Source organism: Pinus tabuliformis, chromosome 3_1 (assembly GCF_031772625.1).
Source record: "Pinus tabuliformis cultivar Carrire ecotype Pingquan chromosome 3_1, CPIR1, whole genome shotgun sequence".
Classification (NCBI taxonomy): Eukaryota; Viridiplantae; Streptophyta; class Pinopsida; order Pinales; family Pinaceae; genus Pinus; species Pinus tabuliformis.
In genome coordinates, this window is record NC_142301.1 from 620,049,859 (window position 1) to 620,077,330 (window position 27,472).

The following is a 27,472-nucleotide window of genomic DNA, read 5'->3' on the forward strand; positions in this document are numbered from 1 at the left end:
ACCTCTGAACCTTCCAAAACCCCTTTGAAGATTTCTGACAAAATTTGATTCTTCTTCCTCTTCTTCTGGTACGTGGCTTGCTTCATAATAATCTTCTTTACCTAATGCCTTGAAAGCAGCTTCTCTTCTGTCTGATGGACCTCCCTTTCTCATTTCATATGCAGTTAGAATTCCATGTAGCTGAGACATAGTAAGAATTCGTAGATTTTCCTTTTCTTCTATTGCAGATACTTTAGATTCAAACTTGGGGGACAATGATCTTAGAACCTTTTCAACCACTATAGCCTCTTTTATTTCTTCACCCAAATTTTTCATACAATTAACGATCTCATCTACCCGAAGAAAATAGTTAGCCACACTTTCATCATTATACATCTTGAGAGTTTCATACTGAATCCTGAGAGTTTGAAGTTTAGCACGCTTTACCTGTTCATCTCCTTCATAGCTCGTGACAATTTTGTCCCATATCTCTTTTGCGGATTTGTAGTGCATTACCTTCATGAATTCCGTTTGGGATATACATCCTAATAGGGTACTGACTGCTTTCGCATTTGTTTCATACTTCTTTTTCTCAGCTGCATCTGTAGGAGTAGCTGAAGGAAAAGCGTAGCCTGTTTCTACGATGTCCCAAACTTCTGTACCAAGAGATTGAAGATAGGCAGTAACTCTTACCTTCCAATAATTGAAGTTTGTCCCATCAAAAACCGGTGGCCTGATTGATGCTTCTCTCTCGTAGTTGCTCATGATGAACGATCTACCTTCAAGCGATCAAGCTTCTCTGAAGGACCTGCTCTGATACCAATTGTTGGAAATAATACTGAGAGGGGGGGTGAATCAGTATTATCAGATCAATAAAACTTTTTCAATGCTCAGAAACATATACGCTACTTCAGTTAAGTGAACCAGTGTGTACACGCTACTGTGTCAAAAGAAACCAGCGTATAACCATAAATCTTATAATTCAGTTAGTTTATCTTCAGTTAAATGCATCAGGACATTATTCATCATATTAAGAGTAAACAGATGCAGTATAGTAGAACAGATCATCCCACAAAAGCCACACACATGAACACCATGATATAAGGTGGAAACCCAATGTGGGTGAAAACCACCTGCTGCAAGTCGTCTCTATCTTTCTTTAATAAGAACTTCAGTTTAAAATATTTTGTACTGGTGCAGCCTTATACCAGTACGCGGGCTACAACCTGCAGAAGGCTTCAACCTTCTCTCGTTCTCCAAACTTCCTTGGAAGGGAGCTCCAACCCCCTTTGCTCTTGTACTAGCTAAGATACTAGTACGTAGGTGCTGGCCTACAATCTTCTTTCCTTCAGGTACCACTTTTCATCAATTTTCAGACTGGATACTCCTGAAGCACAACATTACAATCTGACGACCATGATTCATTCACAAATCATAAAACAACCAATACTATTATCATCAATCTTTGAATCACTGAACCACTGAAACCCTGTCAAACCCAGTCACCAGAACACAGAGCAGACTACAGAACTCTGCAATAACAGTCAGATCCAGCTGCAACCCAAAAATCAAGCTCCAAAAGATATACGCTACTATAATGAAGGCAACCCGCGTATACACGCAGTTTTACCGAAGACAACCTGCGTACAGATCTAAAAATAATTTCTCATAACTTGCACCTGTACCAGATTTCAGTTATACCCAGAACATAACATTGCGTCACTATGCAGATCTAGAAATACACATAATCAACCATATAAAGATAGTTCATTTCAAACCATCTGATCCCGATCTCTCCTTAGATCTAGTTCTCCATCAACCGGTGAGATCTCTCCTTAGCTCAGATCAAGCAATACCTCATCAACCAATAACCTGCATACTGGATCTAATACTTCATCAAATATTCAAGACTTTTTCAGATACCTTTGCCTAATGATTTCCTTCTCCTTATATAGCCTTAGGCCTTGTTCAATACCAAGAGCCAAAACCATAGAAATCCAATACCATCATCTTCAAAACTAGGGATCAACACGTCCGTCGAGACACCAAGGTCCAAAACCATAGGCACAACTTCCAAGGAATAACCGCCGTGGACCAAAGATAAGTTTTCCACATACACGTGCTTTTACAGAAGCCAACCAGCGTGTACACGCGACTTGGTATATAGCGAACCTGCGTATACGCGACTTGGTATATAGTGAACCTGCTTGTATACGCGACTTGGTATATAGTGAACCAGCGTGTATATATTTTTCTTCATACTTGTAGACTGATCATCAATTCCTTGCTGCTATCCTTCTGCACTATGATTTGTTATCAGTGTGATTTGCCATCAAGGACAACACTTGTCTCATAATGCCAACAATCTCCCCCTTTGGACTTGATGGCAACAATACCAAATCAAATCACTCTCCCCCTTTGTCATCAAGGGCAAAGGGCTGTGCTCCCCCTGAGTACATGCTGATATCTTTGCTTGGCTGTGCTGAAACATGCTTCCTCTGACTGTAGGCAAGATCTGCAAAAGATGTTATTCAAAGGAACCAAGACTTATACACCATAAGGGACCTTCCTATTACCAAACTCAATACATACATCCATACTCCCAACCAAGAGGGGATACATAAAAAACAACCAATTATATTACATCATTCATCCCAGGCATAGTGGGGAAACCAACATAGGCCGTTACATGACCTTGACACCATAAAAGAGATATCACAGAAGAGATACATGACATAGAGACAACAAATCTAGACCAAGACTTATGAAATTCACAAGCAGCATCTGATACACATCTTTTAGATCAGCAACCAAGATTTCCTTCTGAGCTCCTTCTCCTGAAACCAACAACAGTTGTGTACTAGAACCAAAAGCATCTAAATGCCAACAATTCTTTGTGAGACTTTAATCTGCTCCCCCTGAACCTGTGCCTGTTGCTCCCCCTGAACCTGTGCCTGAAGCTCCCCCTGAACCTGTGCCTGAAGAATTCTGGCATACCCATCTCAGACCTTCTCCGACCGGAGTCTGCCCTTGTTGTTCAGAACTCCATATACGCGACTTCTCCTGCAGAAAACGGCGTATGCACGCGGATATGCTTTCTGCAACACACGTACACCATACACGCGACTTTCCCAGCATAAATCGGCGTATATACGCGGATATCCCTTACGTAACTTGCGTATACCAAATTTTCTGTAGAACAGACAAGCTTCAACAGCAGGATGAAGCATCAACTAATCCCAGCTTTTGTCTGAGATATTCAAAAGTTTCCCTGGGCAGTGGTTTTGTGAGAATATCAGCAACTTGTTCCTTAGAAGAAACATACTCCAACTTGACCTTCTGCTTAAGCACTTGTTCCCGAAGAAAATGGTACTTGATTGGTATGTGCTTGGTCTTTGAGTGCATGACTGGATTCTTTGAAATGTTGATTGCACTTGTATTATCACATAAGATAGAGACTGGTGAAGTGCAAGTGATTTGAAAATCCTGCAAGGTCTGCATCATCCAAAGAAGTTGTGTGCAACAAGATGCCGCAGCCACATATTCTGCTTCAGCTGTAGATAAGGCAATCGAACTCTGTTTCTTGCTGAACCAAGATACTAATCTGGAGCCCATAAAGAATGCACCACCACTTGTGCTCTTCCTGTCATCCACGCTTCCAGCCCAATCTGCATCTGTATAAGCATGAAGTGTGAGATCTGTATCTCTAGGATACCATAATCCATAATTTTGTGTCCCTTGAAGATATTTGAAGATTCTCTTCACTGCCTGAAGATGAGTCTCCTTTGGATTTTCCTGAAATCTCCCAACTATTCCGACTGCATGCATGATGTCTGGTCGGGTACCTGTCAAATAAAGCAAACTCCCAATCATGGATCTATAAGTTGGTTGATGAACTGCTGTTGATTCATCATTTGCACTGAGGCTGCATCCTGTAACCATGGGTGTACATACTGGCTTTGAATCTTCCATGCCATACTTCTTCAAGATCTGCTTGAGGTACTTGGTTTGAGACAAGAAGATGCCTCCTTCATTTTGTTGGATTTGCAATCCAAGAAAGTATGTCAATTCTCCAAGTAGTGACATTTCGAATTCTTTCTGCATAACCAAGGCAAAGTTTTGACTCATAGTCTCTTCATTGCTGCCAAAGATAATATCATCTACATAAACAACAAGTATTAGCAATTTGTTATTTTCAATTTTTATATAGAGATTGCTATCTGCTGATCCTTTTGAAAAGCCTTGTTGGTGAAGATATTTGTCCAACCGATAGTACCAAGCCCTTGGAGCTTGTTTGAGACCATAGAGAGCCTTTTTTAATTTGCATACAAGGTTTGGATCATTCCCAAGAATGAAACCATCTGGCTGCTCAATATATACTTCTTCTTCTAAGTCTCCATTCAGAAAGGCTGATTTCACGTCTATTTGAAATACCTTGAAGTTTTGAAAGCTTGAGAGAGCAAGGAACATTCGGATGGCCTCAAGTCTTGCTACAGGAGCAAAGGTCTCTTCAAAATCTATCCCTTCTTGCTGCGCATACCCTTTACAAACAAGTCTGGCCTTGTTTCTAATTACTTCTCCATTTTCATTCAATTTATTCTTGAAGACCCATTTTGTCCCTATGACATTCTTATCTTTTGGTCTAGGAACCAGTTCCCAAGTGTTGTTCTTTTCGATCTGCTCAAGTTCTTCATCCATTGCTTTGACCCAACATTCATCTTTGCATGCCTCTTTCACATTTTGTGGTTCAGTGGAAGAGAGTAATGCCAAATAGCTTGAAGCTTCTGCAATTCTTCTTCTTGTTTGTATTCCTGCTTCTTTCTGCCCCACAATCTGAGATTCTGGATGATTCTTTTGAACATATCTGGATGGAGTCTTCTCTTCTATTCTTGCCTGCTCCTCTGGTTCTTCTTGAGGTTCTTCTTCTTCATCATTCTGCCTTTGAGTGTAGCCTTCATCTTCTTCAATGTCTTCATGATGAACTTCCCTAGGAATATATCCCTTCTCATCAACCACTACATCAATGCTGTCAACAATTCTGCCAAGTCTTTTATTGTAGCACTTGTATGCTTTGCTATATGGAGAATAACCAAGAAGAATGCCTTCATCTACTCTTGGTTCAAGTTTTCCAAGTTGCTCATCAATATTCTTAATATAACATTTGCTCCCAAATATTTTGAAGTGCTTCACCGAAGGAGTCTCACCACTCCAGAGCTCATGAGGTGTTTGAGTGCTGTTTACTCGGACATTTGTTTTGTTAAGAATAATAACCGCAGCATGTGCAGCTTCACCCCAGAAAGTTGCGGGAGTACCTGATTCATCAAGCATAGCACGAGCCATTTGTTGGATTGTTCTGTTCATTCTTTCCACCACCCCATTTTGCTGAGGAGTTCTAGCTGTAGAGAATTCTCTTCTTATCCCATGTTCTTCACAGAAATCGAAAAATTCGTTTGAGGTAAACTCCCCACCTCTGTCAGATCTGAGGCACTTAATTTTGTGTCCTGATTCATTTTCAACCAAGGCTTTGAAGGATTTGAATTTTTCGAATGCTTCATCTTTGTGCTTCATAAGTCCTAACCAGACAAACCTGGAGAAATCGTCAATGAATAATATCAAGTATTCTTCTCCTCGAGGTGTTCTTTTTCTGAATGGACCACATGTATCTGTATGTACTAGCTCAAGAGGCATGCTAGCTAATCCTTCCTTCTCTGGAAAGTTAGTTCTGGTTTGCTTTCCAAACTAACAAGATTTTCATATAGTGTTGTCTGGAATTTTGATATCTGGAAGACCACGAACTGCCTGATATTTGCATGCTTTCCTTATTTGTGAAAAGCTTAGATGCCCCAACCTTCGATGCCATAGCCAGTGTTCATCATCCTTGCTCAAATAGCATTGTTGTGGTCCTTCTTCAAATATGTATAGATTATTTGGAGTCCTTCTTCCTTTGATCACTGTTTTACCTGTATCAAGATCACAAACACAACATCCATTTGATCTAAATATTACCTCTGTTCCTTGATCGCACATCTGACTGACACTCAGAAGATTATGCTTCAATCCATCAACATACAAAACATTTCCAGCTTTGACCTTCTCTTTCAATGGAGCCACACCTTTTCCTTTTATGGCTGCAGAGATATCGTTTCCAAAAGAAACTTTCTTCCCCTTTTCTAATGCGGTATATGACTCAAGCTTTTCTTTGTCCCCTGTCATATGCTTCGAACATCCGCTGTCAATGTACCATAGACTTTCTTGACCTTCTGCATAAAAGGCTATCCCACATCTTTCTGGTTGTGGTTCCTTTATTCTCCATGTTCTGACATTTGAGTTTTGCTCCTTCTGAATTGTCTTCCGGAACCTGCTCCTGCATTTAGAGTCTTCATGACCAAAGTTATTACAAATAGAGCATTCAACTTCATTTTCAAGAACCGAAAATTTGTTATAAGTCCTTTTCATGGTTTCAGTCATTCTCCCTTGCTTTTGAGATTCTCTAGTCATGATTGTCTTGTATGCAACACATTGAGCTGCTTTGTGACCGAAGTTATGGCAAGAAAAGCATTGGCCATTAAAGAAACTTCTGCGATAATCAGATCTATCATCCAACCGATTGTAGCTTCTATTTATTCTTGGAGAAAATTGGGAAGATTTTACCTGTGGCTGATTGTAGCTTCTGTTTGTCCTTAAGGCAGTTTGTCCCCAAATTTCTTGATGGTCTTTATTTGTTCTTGAGGTAAACTGTCTCTGATTCACCTGATTACTTTTATTTGGCTTTTGCTCTCGTTTCCTTGCTGCATCAAGATAACTTTTAGAGGTAGAGGCTTGAGATGTTTCTCCATTATATCCAAGACCTGTCTTGATCAGAGGAGATCGCTGCACATTGATGATCTCATCCAAGGTTTCAGATCCTTTAACAAATTTAAGATTAATAGCTTTTGTTTTCTCAATCTCTTTTCTAAGACCAACAATTTCACCTTCTAGTTTTTCAAGATGTTTTTCCTTTTCATCAATTTGAAATTGTAGAGTATCAATGATCATATTCTTTTCTTCTATACATCTCTTGAGTCTAGTAATTTCATCATAAAGGTTATCCACATCTATAGCATCCATATAATCATCATCTTCAAATGCCATTAACAACTTATATTCATTACCTCGTTCATCTTCATCACTATTCGATAGACCATCACTATCTTCATGAGTGCAGTAGCTTTTCTTATTTGCACTCTGTTTCTTGTTCCATCTAGCAGGTTCCTTTCCTTTATCCTTATAAGGACATTTTGCAGCATAATGACCTACTCTTCCACAAGCAAAGCATTTAAAAGGTAACTTACCTCTGAACCTTCCAAAACCCCTTTGAAGATTTCTGACAAAATTTGATTCTTCTTCCTCTTCTTCTGGTACGTGGCTTGCTTCATAATAATCTTCTTTACCTAATGCCTTGAAAGCAGCTTCTCTTCTGTCTGATGGACCTCCCTTTCTCATTTCATATGCAGTTAGAATTCCATGTAGCTGAGACATAGTAAGAATTCGTAGATTTTCCTTTTCTTCTATTGCAGATACTTTAGATTCAAACTTGGGGGACAATGATCTTAGAACCTTTTCAACCACTATAGCCTCTTTTATTTCTTCACCCAAATTTTTCATACAATTAACGATCTCATCTACCCGAAGAAAATAGTTAGCCACACTTTCATCATTATACATCTTGAGAGTTTCATACTGAATCCTGAGAGTTTGAAGTTTAGCACGCTTTACCTGTTCATCTCCTTCATAGCTCGTGACAATTTTGTCCCATATCTCTTTTGCGGATTTGTAGTGCATTACCTTCATGAATTCCGTTTGGGATATACATCCTAATAGGGTACTGACTGCTTTCGCATTTGTTTCATACTTCTTTTTCTCAGCTGCATCTGTAGGAGTAGCTGAAGGAAAAGCGTAGCCTGTTTCTACGATGTCCCAAACTTCTGTACCAAGAGATTGAAGATAGGCAGTAACTCTTACCTTCCAATAATTGAAGTTTGTCCCATCAAAAACCGGTGGCCTGATTGATGCTTCTCTCTCGTAGTTGCTCATGATGAACGATCTACCTTCAAGCGATCAAGCTTCTCTGAAGGACCTGCTCTGATACCAATTGTTGGAAATAATACTGAGAGGGGGGGTGAATCAGTATTATCAGATCAATAAAACTTTTTCAATGCTCAGAAACATATACGCTACTTCAGTTAAGTGAACCAGCGTGTACACGCTACTGTGTCAAAAGAAACCAGCGTATAACCATAAATCTTATAATTCAATTAGTTTATCTTCAGTTAAATGCATCAGGACATTATTCATCATATTAAGAGTAAACAGATGCAGTATAGTAGAACAGATCATCGCACAAAAGCCACACACATGAACACCATGATATAAGGTGGAAACCCAATGTGGGTGAAAACCACCTGCTGCAAGTCGTCTCTATCTTTCTTTAATAAGAACTTCAGTTTAAAATATTTTGTACTGGTGCAGCCTTATACCAGTACGCGGGCTACAACCTGCAGAAGGCTTCAACCTTCTCTCGTTCTCCAAACTTCCTTGGAAGGGAGCTCCAACCCCCTTTGCTCTTGTACTAGCTAAGATACTAGTACGTAGGTGCTGGCCTACAATCTTCTTTCCTTCAGGTACCACTTTTCATCAATTTTCAGACTGGATACTCCTGAAGCACAACATTACAATCTGAAGACCATGATTCATTCACAAATCATAAAACAACCAATACTAGCATCATCAATCTTTGAATCACTGAACCACTGAAACCCTGTCAAACCCAGTCACCAGAACACAGAGCAGACTACAAAACTCTGCAATAACAGTCAGATCCAGCTACAACCCAAAAATCAAGCTCCAAAAGATATACGCTACTATAATGAAGGCAACCCGCGTATACACGCGGTTTTACCAAAGACAACCTGCGTACAGATCTAAAAATAATTTCTCATAACTTGCAGCTGTACCAGATTTCAGTTATACCCAGAACATAACATTGCGTCACTATGCAGATCTAGAAATACGCATAATCAACCATATAAAGATAGTTCATTTCAAACCATCTGATCCCGATCTCTCCTTAGATCTAGTTCTCCATCAACCGGTGAGATCTCTCCTTAGCTCAGATCAAGCAATACCTCATCAACCAATAACCTGCATACTGGATCTAATACTTCATCAAATATTCAAGACTTTTTCAGATACCTTTGCCTAATGATTTCCTTCTCCTTATATAGCCTTAGGCCTTGTTCAATACCAAGAGCCAAAACCATAGAAATCCAATACCATCATCTTCAAAACTAGGGATCAACACGTCCGTCGAGACACCAAGGTCCAAAACCATAGGCACAACTTCCAAGGAATAACCGCCGTGGACCAAAGATAAGTTTTCCACATACACGCGCTTTTACAGAAGCCAACCAGCGTGTACACGCGACTTGGTATATAGTGAACCTGCGTATACGCGACTTGGTATATAGTGAACCTGCTTGTATACGCGACTTGGTATATAGTGAACCAGCGTGTATATATTTTTCTTCATACTTGTAGACTGATCATCAATTCCTTGCTGCTATCCTTCTGCACTATGATTTGTTATCAGTGTGATTTGCCATCAAGGACAACACTTGTCTCATAATGCCAACAATGCCACCGTTTAAATTCAAGGATCATGTAATGAATATGGGACTTGGTTCCATTATGTAGTTTTTCATTGTATGGACAATGTTATTTTAATGAAATTCTTAATTATTGTGATGTTTTCCTCATATTTATGTGCACCTTCATTTGATTTGAGAAAACTCATTTTTGTAGGACCAGAAATAAACATAAGGTTTATTCATTAAGAAATTGTTGCCACATAAACTATAATAAGAATAAATACATAGTAATACATGGAATATAATACCCGTTCAAGAGGACTGATTGCCATGATTCATGTATCTATTACTTAATACAAATTATCAATGGGTTTTAAGATGAGACATTAAGTTTGGAAGTATGGACCAAGTGGGAGAATGTTAAGCTCCATTAAGTTTTTCCCAACTACTGCCTACAATTACGGAAGTGAACTGCAATCATTTCTTTAATTTATGGAAACCAACTGCAGTAATTTCCTTAAATTACGGAAATCAACTGCAGTTAATTAATTTCTTGTTGGGAGATTCTGAAGTGGTCCATTACTCCACCTGGAGTTCTCTACCATGATCTGTGGAACACCTGACACATAGCCAACAGAAGCTTGATGGAAGCTTGGCTATATATTTTTTTGTTTGGTCCCCAAGCTTGCATCTCAAACCCTTTCAGTTTTACACCATCAAGTTGAGAGAGCAGACGCTGGAAGTGCCTTCAGATTTTTATTCCGTTCTCAAGTGAGCTTCATATAGTTACCTTTTCAGATCTAAGGAGTGAGCCCGTATATGGTTTTTCCCGTTCCACGCAGATGAGAGTTTTGGGTGAATTTTTTGTAAATCTATGGACTTTGTAGTTTACTCTATTTTTATCCTCACCTCTTCAACTTTAACGTGGAGCGCCTAGTATCGAACTATTTTGGTAGCTACACAATCTGTGGGAAATCCCGATGACACTGTTTACTGCAGTTTCTTCTTGATTTCCGTGTAGTGTTTAATCTTCCATTGGAGTTACCAGACAAATGAAGGTGCAATCAGTACATGTATGCACCTCATCCAAGTAGTGGTGCTTGAAACGTCTTAGCTTACAACAGTTTCAGTTTAGTTGTTGAGGTGGTTCTCAATCAAGTTACTAGTTAAGGCCACATACACAACATTCCAACGAGGACGAATTAATCTCCGAAAGTCATTCACTCAGCAAAATTTGTCAATGTTTAACCAAAACTTGTGCACATAAAGGTTGTTCGGTCTCAAGCATACTTGTTGACATCTGAAGCAGGTTTTAATCAGCCAAGAGGGCTGCATTCTTTGTAAAGAATTGGAGAAACAGTGACAGAGTGCATCAATGGCCGGAGGTAAGTTTTCATGGGCATCCATTTTTTACGATTATTTACAATAAGTAATTATTAAGCATTAAGAATCGTTGTTTATCTAACATGGTAAAGTGGCAAAAATATGTTAAGCTGAATGCTAATATTAAAAAAATTAAGAACAAAACAGCAAGTCTGCGGGGACTTACACTATGCGAGTTGCTCTTGTTTTATAATGGAATTGTAGTCTAGGCTTAGATTCATTTCCATGGCTTGTCACCTTTGCTGCATAAAAAATTGAAAATTCTTGGCCCTTATCTACATGCACACATGTGAAGATGTACCGATTTCTCTACGCATGCCTACCCTCTTGTGATATGGAGGCCTCTGTATGAAACACTAGTTTTATAAAGGATTTATAGACGATACTTGGTTTTGTTACCATGGCTTTCCACTTATGCTTAAAAAACCTTTGGAAATCTTGGTCTTAATTTTCATTCATGTGTCTAAAGTTTGATTAATTTGTTTAATTTTGGGGACTTCATTTCCTTTTGTTACAATAATGGATGGGTTGTTTTGCACATTATAAATGTGATCAAGTGTTAAATGATGCTAGAATATTATAATGTTTATTTGTGATTTCCATGGACAATTTTGAGGATGAAAAATTATTTTAAAATTTAGAAACCTTCATGAATCTCACTGGTTTCTAATATACAAACTATAAAATGTTTAGTGATATTTTTGTAAAATTTTTCAAAGTTATAATGATTTTATATAGTCTCTATAAAATTTTGGCAATTTTTAAGGAAAAATAATTTTATCCTAAACAATTTTGGAAGGTCATTTTTAGAAAAATGAAAATTAGAGAATTTCTTTTTAAAAAAAGCGTGGAGAAGTAACCCATTTGCAAAAATATTAGCCATTAAATTGTTCCCCTAGTCACCTACGTCATCTTTATAAATTATCATTAATTATAAAACCATATATTTATTTTTTAAAATCATATATTCAAATCTTTAAAAGTTAGATGATATACATCTCTATATATTAAATAGTTAAATTCTATATAAAAAAATTATCCATCAATTTAATGGGTTAAGAAAAGCATAATCTAACTCATAGATGAAATGACCTTTTTCCATGAGATATTTTTGTTAAATTTTGCTTAAAATCTTATAGAGATTCTTAAAATTATAAGTTTAAGTTGTTTAATCTATAACTTTTGAGTGCCTTGAGAGTTTTTCAAAGAGTTAAATCCATTTATGCATTTAAAAACATATTTTAAATAATAAAAAAATCACATTCTTATTAAAAATTACATTACCAAATTTAACCCAAAAATATCATTTACATATATTAAATAAACATGTCTATTAATAAAATAGTTAATAGTATTTATTAATATTACAACTTAATTGTTGTTTATGGTTAAAATATAATATTACATATAGTTTAGCTATAGATGCATCACTCAGTCGTAGTTGTTCATTGCATTTTGAGCGTATTATGCACATAAGACCTTTGAGTTGAACCTTAATTGTGAATTCATTCTATTTATGTTAGTGATATTAAACTATTTTAACAAAAAATACTGTCAAAATTGTACGGTGTTTAAATTGTTTTGGGCCACATTATTGAATAGTTGCGAGGTATCCGTTCCATTATTTGAAAAGCCATACCAGTTTTTGTTGGCTGTCCCCGTGGGGCCCGGTCCCTTTATGCAAAAGATGATTCCATAAATATTTTCAGGATGAAGTGACTAAAGTTTGAGACGTAGATGAAAAGAATCTATTTTGTAAGGACTATACTTATTATTTTCAGGATGAAGTGACTAAAGTTTGAGACGCACATTGAATAGAATCTATTTTGTAAGGACTATACTTATTACGGTGTACTTTATCCTGTTCAAATGAAAGAACATGCTGCTCTTTGCGCAAACAAGCATATGAAGCAGGCGTAATTAGAGATGATTTGGATTTTCGAGGTTGAGGAATTGTTTGGATAATCAAAAGTCGTTGGAATCTGGGTAAAAAAATTCAAAATTTTTTGTAGATGCAATGTTTGAATTATGTTTTTATGATGGAATTAGATTTAGCACTATCAAAAACCTCCAAAACACCTAAAATTATGAAATTTAACAACTTTTATTTAGATTTACAAAAATTCCTGTCAAATTTTTTCGAAATATAACTAGAATTTCCATAACTTTTAATTAAAAAAACATAATCATATCATTACACTACGGCAATGTCGTCCTGTTTTATCATCGAAATGAAAACTTTAATTGGCAATGAGCTGGATACCGCGTTTCCAAAAAAAATCCGGAGATGTTTGTTTTTTTTTGTTTCTTTCAATTATTGCATTATGTATGCTTATGTTATGAGACTGACGTTATGGAATCATTACGACTTTGCTTGAACGGACTGAAAAATAGCCATTGAGTTTTTCCTCTCTTTTTCCAGTTGAAGTCTTTATCTGTTTTTAAATTCGTAGAATTCTGATTTTTGGGAATTTTATTTTCCGAATTGCATGTGTAGGCTCATGGTCTCTCTTCAACATGTTAATTTAAGTATTAAATATCAAAAATGTTTGACAAATCCGACATCAAAACGTTGCATTTCCCTAAGCCAAACTTCTAACTCATCTAATAATATCATTTTGTCTAATAAACCTCACCGGTTGTCGGTTGTCAATCTTAAAAGAGATTTAAACATATGTAAGAAAACCAAACCTAATCTATGAAGATATATTTTTAAGTTGTTATTCAAGCTATTCTTGATATCCTAAAAAATTTGGTAATGCCAAAATTGCAATGGAATATTTATAGAATAAGGGCAAAATCTAGGAACCATGAACTATCAAAAAACTTAACTTTTCCATAGAGCTAGAGATCCTACCTAAAAACTTCATAATAATCAAAAGTCTTCACAGTTGAATAATAACGAAATTTTTATATCTATAAGATAAGGGAAAATCTAGGAACCATGAATTATAAAAAATATCAACTCTTCTCTAGAGCTAGGGATCCTCCTTAAAAACTTCCTAATAATTAAAAGTCTTCACAATTGAATAGTAATTAAACTTTTAGAATAAAGAGATACATGGAGTAATATATGTTAGAATGCTTTATGGAGGTGAAAGTGATCCATTGATACAAGTTTGATGTTAGAAGCTAGAAATTATTGAATATGCAAAGTACATAGAGGATTAATAAAAAGAGGGTTGGATTCTAAACTTCATCTTGGACACATTCTAGATTGGCAACTCTTATAATTTCTCCATGGTATGCACATTAAACAATAGAGGCTTTGAAGTGGCTAAAGTAGAAAATTAGTTTTCTACTACATCCTTCAAACAAACTATTTTTTAGAATGAATATGGTATATTGCTTCACTCCTCCAATTAGACACAAAACCAAAGTGGGAATTATGTCTATGTGTATGTTGTTGGCAGAAAACAAATAATTATTATCAAGTTTTTTTTCTTTCAAATATCATCGTTGTTGGTCCACAAGGATCCCCTTGCATGAGCTCTAGTTTGTGCTTTATATATTCCACATAATTAATGGAGTTCATCTACAAGATAAAGCTTTTCCTTAGGAGAGATTTGATTAGGAATTGAAATCTTGCTTTGATATTGTATGTTATCACTAAAACATTGTGCACCCAAATGCAGTAGCTAGGGCACTCAACACAAAAGAATGGCTTATATAAATACACTAGTGATTGTTGAAAGACATCAAAAAGCAATAAAAAAGAAAAGGTTCTAAAGGTTTACATTTAAAAAATCAAACCACACAAAGCCATCTCAACAGTTTTACACAGATCATCGTGGTTGTTTCTTCAAGAGCAGTGCAAATCCATAGAAGTGACATATAAGTAATCCATGAGCCAAATCAAACTAAATTGCAACCACTAGGTGAAAGGACAAGGTCAGGAAACTTAGTGTTGAGCCACTACACCATTGAAGTGGAATAAAGGAGCCTCCAAAGGAATCCCCTTGTCTCCCACTAGCTCACTCAAAGGTCAAATCTCATTAATGGGACAAGTGGAGACAAAGCAAGAACTTGGGACTATAAATATCACTACATTTAGGCAAAAAAAAGTCATTGCAAAGTTATGTTGCCAAATTGTCTGATAATTAGCATTTCTTTTGGTTCATAGAACCAATCATTATAATGATTTCAAAGGACTTCTTGAGGAGAGATCAGTTATGCAAGGATAGGGAAAGTGATCTTCATTTATGAAAGCCATAGAGTCAATTCCCCCATCAAATCCTTTTAGTGTCTCTAGCATAATATTGCTTTGAATCAAGTAATAAAGAGATTTTTTACTACCCAACCTCCATTATTTATATTTTTTGTTATCTTTGTTTTTACATTCTAACCAGTCCTCTTATTTATATAGAGCACATGGCCTAGTGGTCCCTGAACTGGACTGTGGATCACTGTAAAGCCAGTGGTGTAGTGACCCTTGAGCCAGATTGTGGGTTGTCGTAAAGCCAAGATTGTGTTTCCTCAGTTGGCCTAGAAATCCTTGCCAGTGAATGACAAGATATACTATAAAGCCAAGAGGTGGTTTGCTCTCCATTGGGCCTAGTAATCTCGGGTTTGCGATATGCGGTAAAGCCTAGAGAGTGGGTCTCGGTTTAGGGCCTAGTGATCTGGGTTTGGATTGTAGTAAAGCCTGAGAGACTAGGAGATAGGAAAATTCCTCATGATTTAGGTTTTAACCCCATACAGAAATTACTTGCATATGAATTCTAAAACAAAAAATAAACAATGACTAGAGTATAAAACATAAAATAGATATACACGAAATTTTCCCCTAGATCCCAAAACCGAGACTACCAGATTGATTTTTCATTATATTCCTTTCAATGTTACAATACATATATATATATACATGTTGAAGCATCCATAAACCCCAATCCATTAACCCTGGATTAGAATATAACCCTAGTTCCCTTTAGTGGATCTACAAAATACCATGGGAAGAAAACCATCATGCCCAAAACCATGAACGAAAAACATGCACAAATCCATAGGTAGGTCCGCCCACCTAATATAGGTTCCAAAAAAAAATTCCCTCGGGGCACTACCCCGGACCCCATAGAGGGGGGCTACCGCCCCCGCTCAAACCCCCCCAAAATGTGGGGTTGTTGCCCCCCTGTGACCCACCTGCTGCGTCCAGCACAACGAATGATCTAGGTGGACATTGGTGGCCACCTGCCAAGTCCACTTGGACCCCCATCATTGTTTCTTTTAGCTTTTCAGTTTCCTTAATTATAGCACAGTTTACTATTTTTAGCAGTTTTTCAGGTCCTTAACTTCTGGAGCCATTTTGAGGCCCTAAACGGCGTTTTTTGGGAAACCTAGGAGCCACATGGGCCCATGGATTGATGTTGCTCTTCACATAGTTTTAGTTCTTGGATAGATCTTTCTAACGAGATATTGTGCGCGTCAAACGAAGATCGTATGCCAAAGTTATGACCTTGAGAAGTTGATGTACCAATTTACCCAAACGGGGCCCACAGTTGGGCGTTTCATCTTCTAGGGTTAGGTTTTTGGATGTTTAGGGTTATCCATTGTTTCTTAACAATAAATAGGCCTTCGAACCTCATTGTAACACAGTTCAGAGGCATGTAGCCACCACATTTCTTCTCAGATATAAATTACCATCGCCCTAGCTACTTTATTTCCGTTTCTGTTTGTAAGCATCTTTCAGTATTTTACAGTAATGAAATGAAGTATTATACCTGTTGCATCTCTATATGTATGGTTATATCTGTAATTTGTTGTGTTCCTATTTAAATCCAGATCAATGAACAGGGGGTCTTGTTGCCCCCCATGTGACCCCCCGCGCATGGGACTATTTGTGGAAAGAATATAACACACATCGAACATTGGTGTAGGTGGATAAATCTGATAGCATTCATGCTTATTTATCTTAGTGATTGGGTGGAGATCATGGTAAGTCCTATTATGATGTGTTCATTATGTTGGCCTAGTGATCTGGGATGGATTACAATAAAGCCTAGTTTCTATTGATGAGGGTGAGGTGGTTTAGTCTCGGTATGCCTTGGTTGGTTCTTTTGGTTTGAGTCCCACATTCATGCTTGGAATATGGCACGGGGGTGAATGAATGAAGAGAGATTTGGCTCAACCATTCTATGGTTGGGTGGAACATGGAAGTCCCATCCCGGGTTTAGTTTTTGCATCACTAATGAAAGATTATTTCTTCCTTATTTGTATGAGAATTTTAATGGACTATATGTGGTCTATATGGTTGTACTTTCATGAGTATTTCTGTTGTTATTATGATGGTTATATGTGTGTTTTGTGAAAGCCACTATGTATGGCTCTTAGCATGTTTTTACTTGTAAATGAATGGATAATGTATCTATGGCCTAATAGATGATAATGCGACAAATGACATGAGGCAATAATGGTTCATAGCAATTCTCAGGTAAGTATGAGATCCCTACACTTAATTATGTTGTTTACACCTATAGGTTACATGTTGATATGTTTGACAAAATGCCTGGCATGGCTATTAGGGGTCTCATTAATCTTTTTTTCAACTTATTACTTGTGCATCATTGTTTGCTTGTTCTTTTACTGTTACTGAGTTATCATTCCATTCTGGGCAGCGACCTGGGCTCTGGGCCTGAAAAAGTGGCTCAAATCCCGGGGTTGTTGGCATAACACTGAAAAATTTAGTCTCTGGTTGCTGGTAGGCAAGCCTATGAGAGCGAATTTGGGTTTCTGGTCACTCTCTGGCTTATAGCATAGGAGAGGCTGAGGCCTAAGATGTCCAGAACTTCAATGGGACCCAGGGACAGGATGTCTGACTGGCTGACATGTCTCCTAAGGGTTCTGTTGCTGATGTGGATAGGTTGGTTGATGTGTTTCGTTGATTCCACTTCCTTAAGGTCACATAGGAGGTCGAATCTAATCATAGTATCCTCTCGTCACATGTTTACCCGATTTGGATGGTTACTTGGGTAGATGTGGGAGGAGGGTGTTACAAAGTGTTATCAGAGCATGGTTCACCCCTTGAACACGATGGGCGGTGTGTGTTGGTCGTGCATGCATTTTAGTTTCATGTGTGTCTCTTACACTTGCATTCCATGTGCTTGTTACATTTTCTTGATGATTGATTATGGTTGAAGTAAGGTTGTCATGGAGAATTTGATATTGATTTTATGGAATGCATCGTCACAAGTATATGATTAGTTACATATTGTTACATGTCGCCTACCTGTTTGTTTTATGTTTCCTATTTACATCCTTGTATGTTAGGCTACATTCTTGTAGGTTTGATTACATGTATTAGTCTTGTAGGTTGATTACAAGAATTTATCACTTATGCTCGACTACATGCATCTATGCAAATGTGTAGATGATTTGGCATTGCTTATGCATGTTGATGGTTGCATGTGGAAATGTGTACAATGGAGTAATGATTGTTGTCATGCATGAGGTCATAACATGCATTTTTGATATGGCCTTGCATTGATAATTGGACCCTAGCTAGAATGATGTTTATGTGTCGATTGCACTTACTTGTTATATGTCTATATGTTGTTATGATTATGTTATACAAGTACCATGCTGATTTGACGATCTTGCAGATGAGCTATCCTTGTTACAAGTCTATTTGGGCACATCACTCCTGACGATCAGATCAGTGTAAACAAGGTCTATCAAACCCTAATTTAGTTGCTACATGCCCTAGACATGCTAGCTCATTGAGTGCTTTCATCCATGAGAGTTTCATGACTTCAAACCCTGCTGAAGTGCTTCCTTGGGTCACCAATGCACCCCTGGTCAAGGGTAAGTGCTCTACAGAGTAGGTATCCCCATGCAAGGCTGCATTACAGAGCACCTAAGCCCACTCAAGCCCGCGTTGCGTGAGAATCCTCGAAATGTTCATTGGATCCTGAGTATATTCCTCCTTTATAGATCCTTCTATAAGGAACCCAACTCCTATCCTATCAAGATGAGCTTGACTTAGGATAGCCTTGGATCATCTAATCCTCTATCTTATCATCCCTTTGAACATGGAAACTAATCATCCAATTATGGAAAACCATTCAATGCCATATTAATTACAAAACCACTTGCATTCAACTATAAATTGGCCTCCCATCATAAAGCCAAGGAGCTTGGATTTTATAGAGAAATACTATTTGTTTAGAGACTTGAAATAATTGTTAAAGTAATGCTATGCTGCTGGATTAATGTTGCTATTGGTGTGATGAGGGCTTGGACTAAGCTGGATGAGTGACACGAGATCAAACCACATTGCGTGTAACCTCTCCTTCTATCAATCAATGTTATGAAACCAGCACACAAAAAGATAGAAAAGATAGATCAACGCCTTAGAATTCAGCCTCTTCAAGGTGGCAACCTCCTTTACATTACAAAAATGAATGATTCTTTGATGATTCAAATGAAAAAACCTCCTTTCTATATATAGGAGTCTAAGGAGTCACAATATAACCCAGCTGACCTAACAATAATAATATAAAGGCACAAAAATAACAATAGAGGGATTCTATGGGGCACAGTAGTAACAATATGGGGACAATAGGGGCACAACAATATTAATAAAGGATATAACTACAATAGTAATGGGGTAATCACTAGTATTATAGGGACCTAACATGCCCCTCTCCTTCAAAAAAGTTTTGTCCTCAACGCTTGAGTAGTTCTAGATGCTTCTGTATAAAATTCTCATCCTCCCATGTGGAATCTTCAGCGGATAAGTTCTTCCACTTGATGAGATACTCCGAAATTGATCGATTTCGTAGTTGTCGAGTTCTTGTTTTTGTGACTGTTTCCGGTTCCAATATAATTTTTCCTTCCTTGTCAAGTTCTGGCAATATTGTTTGAACTTGGAGCTTGTCGCCTATAACCTTCTTTAAACATGAAACATGGAAAACTGGGTGCACTCGAGAAGCTGCAGGAAGCTCCAATTTGTATTCCATAGTACCAATATTTTGCAACACTTTGTACGAACCATAATACTTTGGTGATAATTTATTATCCTTCTTAGATTTCTTGAGTGACATTTGTTTATATGGTTGTAGCTGTAGGAATACCCAATCACCTACATCAAAACTTCTTTCGTTGCGATGTTGATCTTCCTGTTGTTTCATTATATTCTGCGCCAACACGAGGTTATCCTTTAAGAGTTGGAGGACTTGTTGTTGATGCTCGATGTGATGTTCCACTGCTTGAACCTTAGAATTTTCTCTTAAATATGATGTGATGGATGGTGGCTGATATCCATAAAGTGCCATAAATGGGGTCATTTTTGTTGCTGTATGGAAGGAAGTGTTATACCACCATTCAGCCAGAGGCAACCATTTGATCCATTATGTTTGTTTATCAGATACAAAGCAACTAAGATATCCTTCCAAACATTTGTTTACTATCTCAGTTTGCCCACCAGATTGAGGATGATAAGATGAGCTATGAGCTAACTGAGTACCAAGAAAATAATTATGTCCAAATTTTTCCAATGAAAATGGGATTTCTGTCACTTACAATAATCTTTGGGTTTCCATGTAGCTTTTGAATTGTTTCCATAAATGCAGTAGAAACTGTACTGGCTTTGAATGGATGTGATAATGCACAAAAGTGTGCATACTTGGTAAGTTTGTCAACTACCACCATGATGACACTTTTTCCCTCAGACTTGGGTAAACATTTGATAAAATCCATTGAAACATCCTCCCAACGTTGGCTTGGAATGGATAAAGGTTGTAATAGACCTGGGGTCTTAATTGTTTCAACTTTATTTTGTTGGCAAACCAAACATTCTGCCACAAATTTTTGAATATCCGATTTAAGGCCATCCCAAAAAAATTCCTTCTTAACCCTGTGGTAAGTTTTTAAAAATCCTGAGTGCCCTCCTAAGGGAGAAGTGTGCAATTCCATAAGAATCTTTTGTTTGAGTTGGGAATTCTTATAGAGGTATAAGCGATCTTTGTACCATAACGAATCATTTTGCCAGCTAAATGTATCAAATGTACTGGAATCTTGTTGTGACTTTTGAATAAGTGCCCACACTTCTTCTTCATTCTTCCATTCCTCCCTTGCTTCATTTATCCAATCTAGTTGGATAATAGAAATGGCGCACAACAATGCTTCCACATCCTCATCCTTTCTTGAGAGTGCATTTTCCACCACATTTTTCTTCCCCTTTTTGTAGATGATTTCAAAGTCATAACCTAACATCTTTGTGACCCACTTTTGTTGCTCTTCAGAGGATAATATTTGTTCTAAAAATTATTTAAGGCTATCATGATCCATTTTTACCTTGAAATGTCTTCCCATTAGGTAGGGTCGCCATTTCTTAAGTGCATTTAGTATTGCCAACATTTCCTTCTCATAAATAGCTTTGTGTAAAAACTTTCCCTTGATTGGATGACTTTCAAAAGCAATGGGTCTTTCATCTTGCATTAAAACAACACCAATTCCATTTCCTGAAGCATCACATTCCACAATAAAGGTTTTTGTGAAGTCCGGTGTAGCTAAGACCAATGCTTGGCACATTGCCTCTTTAAGATGTTCGAAGGCCTTTGTTGCTTTTGGAGTCCATGAAAATGCATCTTTCTTCAATAATGTTGTTAGAGGTGCTGCTATTCTCCCACTTAACAAACTTGCAATAATACCCTGTCAACCCGAGAAATCCTCGCAGATGCTTTATGGATGTGGGGATTTTCCATTCCTTAATGGCTTTAATTTTGCTAGGGTCTACTTTAACTCCTTCATGAGATACAATATGACCTAGATATTCCACCTCTTGTACTCCAAAGAAACATTTGTATCTTTTTGCATATAATTGTTTCTCCTCCAATAGTTGTAGCACCCTGTCAACATGTTCAACATGATCCTTCCAAGACTTGTTGTAGATTAGTATATCATAAAAAAAATACTAACACAGATTTTCTAAGGAAGGTTTTGAAAATGGAATTCATCAAACCTTGAAATGTAGAAAGGGCATTGGTAAAGCTAAAATGCATGACCAAAAATTCATAATGACCCTCATGAGTTCTAAATGCTGTTTTCAGAATGTCTTAAGTGTTCATTCTGATTTTATGATATCCTGCACAAAGATCCAACTTGGTGAAGTAAATTGATCCATGCAATTCATCCAGTAATTCATCAATGACAGGAATGGGAAACTTATCTTTAATAGTGAGCTTGTTGAGCTCCCTATAATCTCGACACATGTGCCATGATCCATCCTTCTTGTGCACCAATACTACTGGAGCAGAGAAGAAATTTTACTAGGTTGAATTATACCAGCCTCTAGCATTTCTGCAACCATATGTTCAATTTCACTCTTTTGGGCATAGGGATATCTGTACGGCCTGATGTTTGGAGGAACACTTCCTGGAATCAGACGAATAGCATGATCATGATCATGGATAGGTGGGAGACCTTTGGGAGTCTCAAATACCTTGGAATGATTGTCCAAGACTTTTTGGAGATCTGGAGAAATAGATGATTTCGATGTGGAAACATCTAGCGAACATAATTGTGCAATTACACCTCTTTGTTCCCTTTTTAGAAGCTTTATCATACCACTAGAGCTGATTATCTTTCCCGGTTTCCATAAAATACCCCTTAATTCAACTTCCTTCCCTTCTGCAGAAAATTTCATTAAAAGTTCTTGAAAATTAAAAGCTATTGTACCCAAGGATTATAGCCTTGGACTCCTAGTACAACATCAGCACCTCCCATTGGAATGGAAAGCATTGGGCTAGTCAATACAAATTCTCCCATGGATAGCTTGATATTATGGCACTTTCCAGAGAAATTTATTGTTCCTCCATTTGCAACCATCACTTGACACTCTGGTGCTGGATATAGGAAGCAATTCAATTCTTTTGCTACCTTACAATGAATAAAATTGTGAGTACTTCCTGAATCAATCAACACTATTACCTTTTTCTTCTTGATTTGTCCTTCTATCTTGATGGTTTGAGGAGTGGTAATTCCCGCCAATGCATTACAAGATATGGTCAGATTCATTTCTTTTTTATCTAGGCCTTGTTCCTGGAGTATATCCTCTTGTTTTGACCTTTCTTGCTCCTTTTCTTCTTCCTCTTCACAATCTATGTAGAATAATTTCTTCTTAGCACACTTATGACCTTTAGTGTATTTGCTATCACAACTGTAACAAAGCCCTTTTGCTCTTTTTTCTTCCAATTGTTGTGGTGTCAACCTTATAGGTTGTGGAAGACTAGGCGCAACAAAACTTCCATCTTTATAGTTGTGAGTGGTATGCTTCTTGGTTGCCATAATTTTTCTTTCCATTTTTCTTGCTAACCTGAGTGCCTTCTCTAATGAATTAGGTTCCCAAAGGTGAACATCATGTTGGATATTATCCTTTAAAGTCCCTATGAAAACATCAATCCTATGCTCCTCTGGAATATTTTTTACCCTTATGTTCAATTTTTGGAACTCTTCAATGTGCTCCATTATTGAACCCTTTTGTTTGAGACTTATTAATTGGCTAAAAAAAGTGTTGCTTTTTTTATCCTCATAATGTGCTATCAATTCTTCCATAAAAATTGCCCAAGTGATAATTTGTTTACGAGAGCAAAGCCATTGATACCATACAAACTGATTTGGTTCCAAATATAAAGTTGCAATACGTACCTTTTGTGTGTTTTGCACATTATTGAGATAAAAAAATTGCTCCATCTGTAATATCCATGTTGCGGGATCCTTGCCATCAAACTTCCTCATATCGATTTTTGGAATATGGTTGGTCTTCGATCCAACATTAGAGTCTATGAAATCATGATTAACATTTCTTTTGTTCACATCATGAGTTTCCTTTACTACCCTTTCACCATTTGTAAGTATTTCTTGTAGAAAATTTGTCAAATCTGTCTTGAAATCTGCCATGTCTATCTTCAAATTTGTCTTCAAATATGTCATGTCTCTCTTCAAATCCATCTTCAAATCTATCTTCAAATCATCCATCTTAGCTTCCACGCCCTTTATCTTAGATTCCATGCCATTTATCTTAGCTTTTTTTAGCTTTTGTGAGAGTGACATTTGTTGCACTTGGTCTTGTAATTTCGATATATCATGTAGCATTTCTTCCTCTTCTTCATGAGTCATGCTAGAGCTTTCAGGTTGCTTACTAGGTGTTTGCATTTTATTTCCCCAGGGCATCAGTTACCGATAATAATTCTCTACTATGCCTTTTGAATTCCTTCAAAATAATTTTTCAAACCAAGCTTAAGCAAAAATTTAAAAAAATCTACACATCTTTTTTTACTTTGTAGGAGCTTGATATTGCCTCGGATGTATCTTTGCAATTTCGAATCATCCAGTTATGAAATTGTGACCTATATTAGCCCTCTATTTCCTCTTTCCAATGCCACTAGTCTGATCCAAATTGGATTCCTCAAGTAATAGTTATGCCAAATCTCCCACAGTGACCTTATTATAGATTAGTTCAGTAGAGCGAACTTGTACGACATGCCACATGTCCCTGTTTCGACCTTTGGCTCTAAAAAATATATACAGGAAACTACAGTCCGTCCTCTTTCTGTACCTTCTTACTAAACTTCAATTCGATGCTCAGAGAGAAAGTTATGATGATTTTCCTCAGGTCACCTGTGTGGAATGTAATTCAGGAGTCTGCAAAAAGAACAACTTCCTCGGATAATATCTCCGCAAATATAATGTGAAAAGCTCTGAAATTCAGACCCGAGGTTCAGAGCGATTTCGTCTCAAATGGGTTTTTGTTTTTCTCTTCTAAAACGTCGTCGAAAAAAAGTTATAGCGAAAATGCCACGATGACCTATTTGGAGCAGTGAAACCCTAGAATCCAAATCTCTGATACCAAATGTTATGAAACCAGCTCACAAAAAGATAGAAAAGATAGATCAACACCTTAGAATTCAACCTCTTTGAGGGGGAAACCTCCTTTCCATTACAAAAATGAATGATTCTTTGATGATTCAAATGACAAAACCTCCTTTCTATATATAGGAGTCTAAGGAGTCACAATATAGCCCACCTGACCTAACAATAATAATATAAACACACAAAAATAACAATAGAGGGATTCTATGGGGCACAGTAATAACAATATGGGGACAATAGGGGCACAACAATATTAATAAGGGATATAACTACAATAGTAATGGGGTAATCACTAGTATTATAGGGACCTAACAATCAGTAAAGTTGTTTGTTCCTTTTCCAATACTTTTTTTTATATCTATGATGAATGTATGTTCAAATGTTGTCGATTCCATTTGTTTACAATAAATAGATCATATGCTTTTATTGGTTTCGTCTTCTGTTTATGTTGACAGGTACCAATTGAGTGAATTCAGTTTGAGAGTGAGCGACGATAGCAACTCAAAGGAAATCAAAGGAAGCGAAGGATCACAAGTAGGTTCTTTTATCTTATCTATTTATTATAGGAAAATGTTAAACATCTTTACTTCAGTTGTTCTAAGTGTAACTACCCACTGATGGAAGATATATTTATCCGTAGGTATAAATTCTGTATAACAAATTGGCGACCATACTGGGGAACGACCATTGTTCTTGGTAGTTATCCCTTGTCTTAGCAACACCAATAGACTTTGCTTGAGTTCATTTGCCTATATTCAGTCATTTTCAAGTTTGTTTGGTCAAAATGTGTGCTTATTTGTGTGCTAATAGTGCTCTCTAGCATCAACGCACTGTTGTTCTTGACACAGTGCATTGCAAAGCAGCTGTAGCCTAGAGACAGTGCTCTGCAATGCTCTGTCTCCCACTTACGGCTGCACTGGTCTCTGTCAAGCCAAAAACCCATATTTTTTCTTGATTGTTTCCAAACTGTTTCAGATCTTGTGTGTTGAATGGTCAATGTTTCTTTATGTTTTCTTTGTCATTGTCAAATCAATCCCAAAGTTAGCTTACATTGATTAGTCTTTACTTTTTTGAAAAAAAAAATGTCGCACAGTCTTCGTTTCTTGTGAAAAGCATTGATTGATCGTTTGTGCATTTATTTTCTCTATGTTCATCTAAACATTAAAGGAATGAAAACAAAAACATGCATAATTATTTTAGAAGTTTGTGTGTGCTTGTAGGAATGGTATAGGGAAAGTTGCATTAGATGTGCTCTATGCTCTTTGTTTAAAGATTATGATTGCTCTATCCCTTTTAGTTACTGTTTTCATTGTTTAAATCAAATGAAAAGAATGTTTCCCATCTTAGTTGCATTCTAAGAGTTTCAGAAACATAACGCAGTGAACCTGAAAGGAAAACTTTTAAAGAAGATCAACTAAAATTTATCTCAATTAACCTAATGGTGCATTGTAACTTAACGCATAACATTTAGAGGTCTAGGCTAGAGACGTGTTCCGGCGTCGTTAAACATTGCAGCTTTCGCTAATGTTTTGCAATACATTCCGAGTGTGATACCTCATTCCACGTATGTAAGTATATCATAGCTCGTCCACGTACTTTTTGGTATATCGGGTGGTGTTATAGTACGAAAAGTTTAAGGGAGTGCTCTCACTGTGCAGTTTCGCATTAGACATCGCTAACACTGATTGGGCCTCCATGTAATTTTGGGCATATTTGGGAGGACTACATTAGGTTTCTATCCATCCATAGGTAACCGAGTCGGTTGTCTTGTAAAATACACCGAAAACAACATTCGGGGAGATTAGTTGCACGTATGTTAAGTCCTTGGCTCCTTTGAGGTGGTATATTGTAGTTCACAGTTACTTGGTAATTCATTTACCTATATTACCCTCCTTCTGTTCATTTATTTTTATAATAAAATCAATCAACAATCATGGAAGAAAATCAACCTTTACCTCGCCGTTCACGTAGGACAGTGAGTAAACTGCCTTTACCACCTGAAGCTACACCTAGTCAGTGAAAGCGGTCTCGTTTAACTCAGTCTAGTACATCACAAACTTCTGGTTCTTCATCTGATTTACCAGAGTCGCCTATGTTGGTACATACTGCGACTCTAGTTACTCCTACTATTACTGGTTTATCTGCTACTGAAGTGGAACCTTTACAATTACCTGAGGACACTGAAAGTGAACTTACTGAAATGGTAACTGAACTTGTCCAATAAGAAGTTGATCCTCAACCAAAAGTTGCTCAACAAGAAATTACTTCTGAACTTATGGATGCTATTATGTTGTTATGACATTGTTTTTTTTTTTTTTTTTCCAGCAGGGTGATCATTGTAGATATTGCATCGAGCTATGTTATAAAGGTGCATGGGCAGTTTTTTTTCAGCGGTTTTCCTGAGGTCTTGGTGTGGTATAACACTGAGGACAGTGTTCCCCAAGGGGGAGGGGGAGGGTTCTGTAATATCCTTAGTGAAAATTCCACGTAATAAAAGTTAATAAAGGCACAAATAATAACCACGGTTGATGGGACACTTATTCCAAGATGAATGTTGGGCAAGACATCTTAGGGGGTGTTCATTTGGATTTTTATGGCTAAGGAAATTAGCAAAGGCA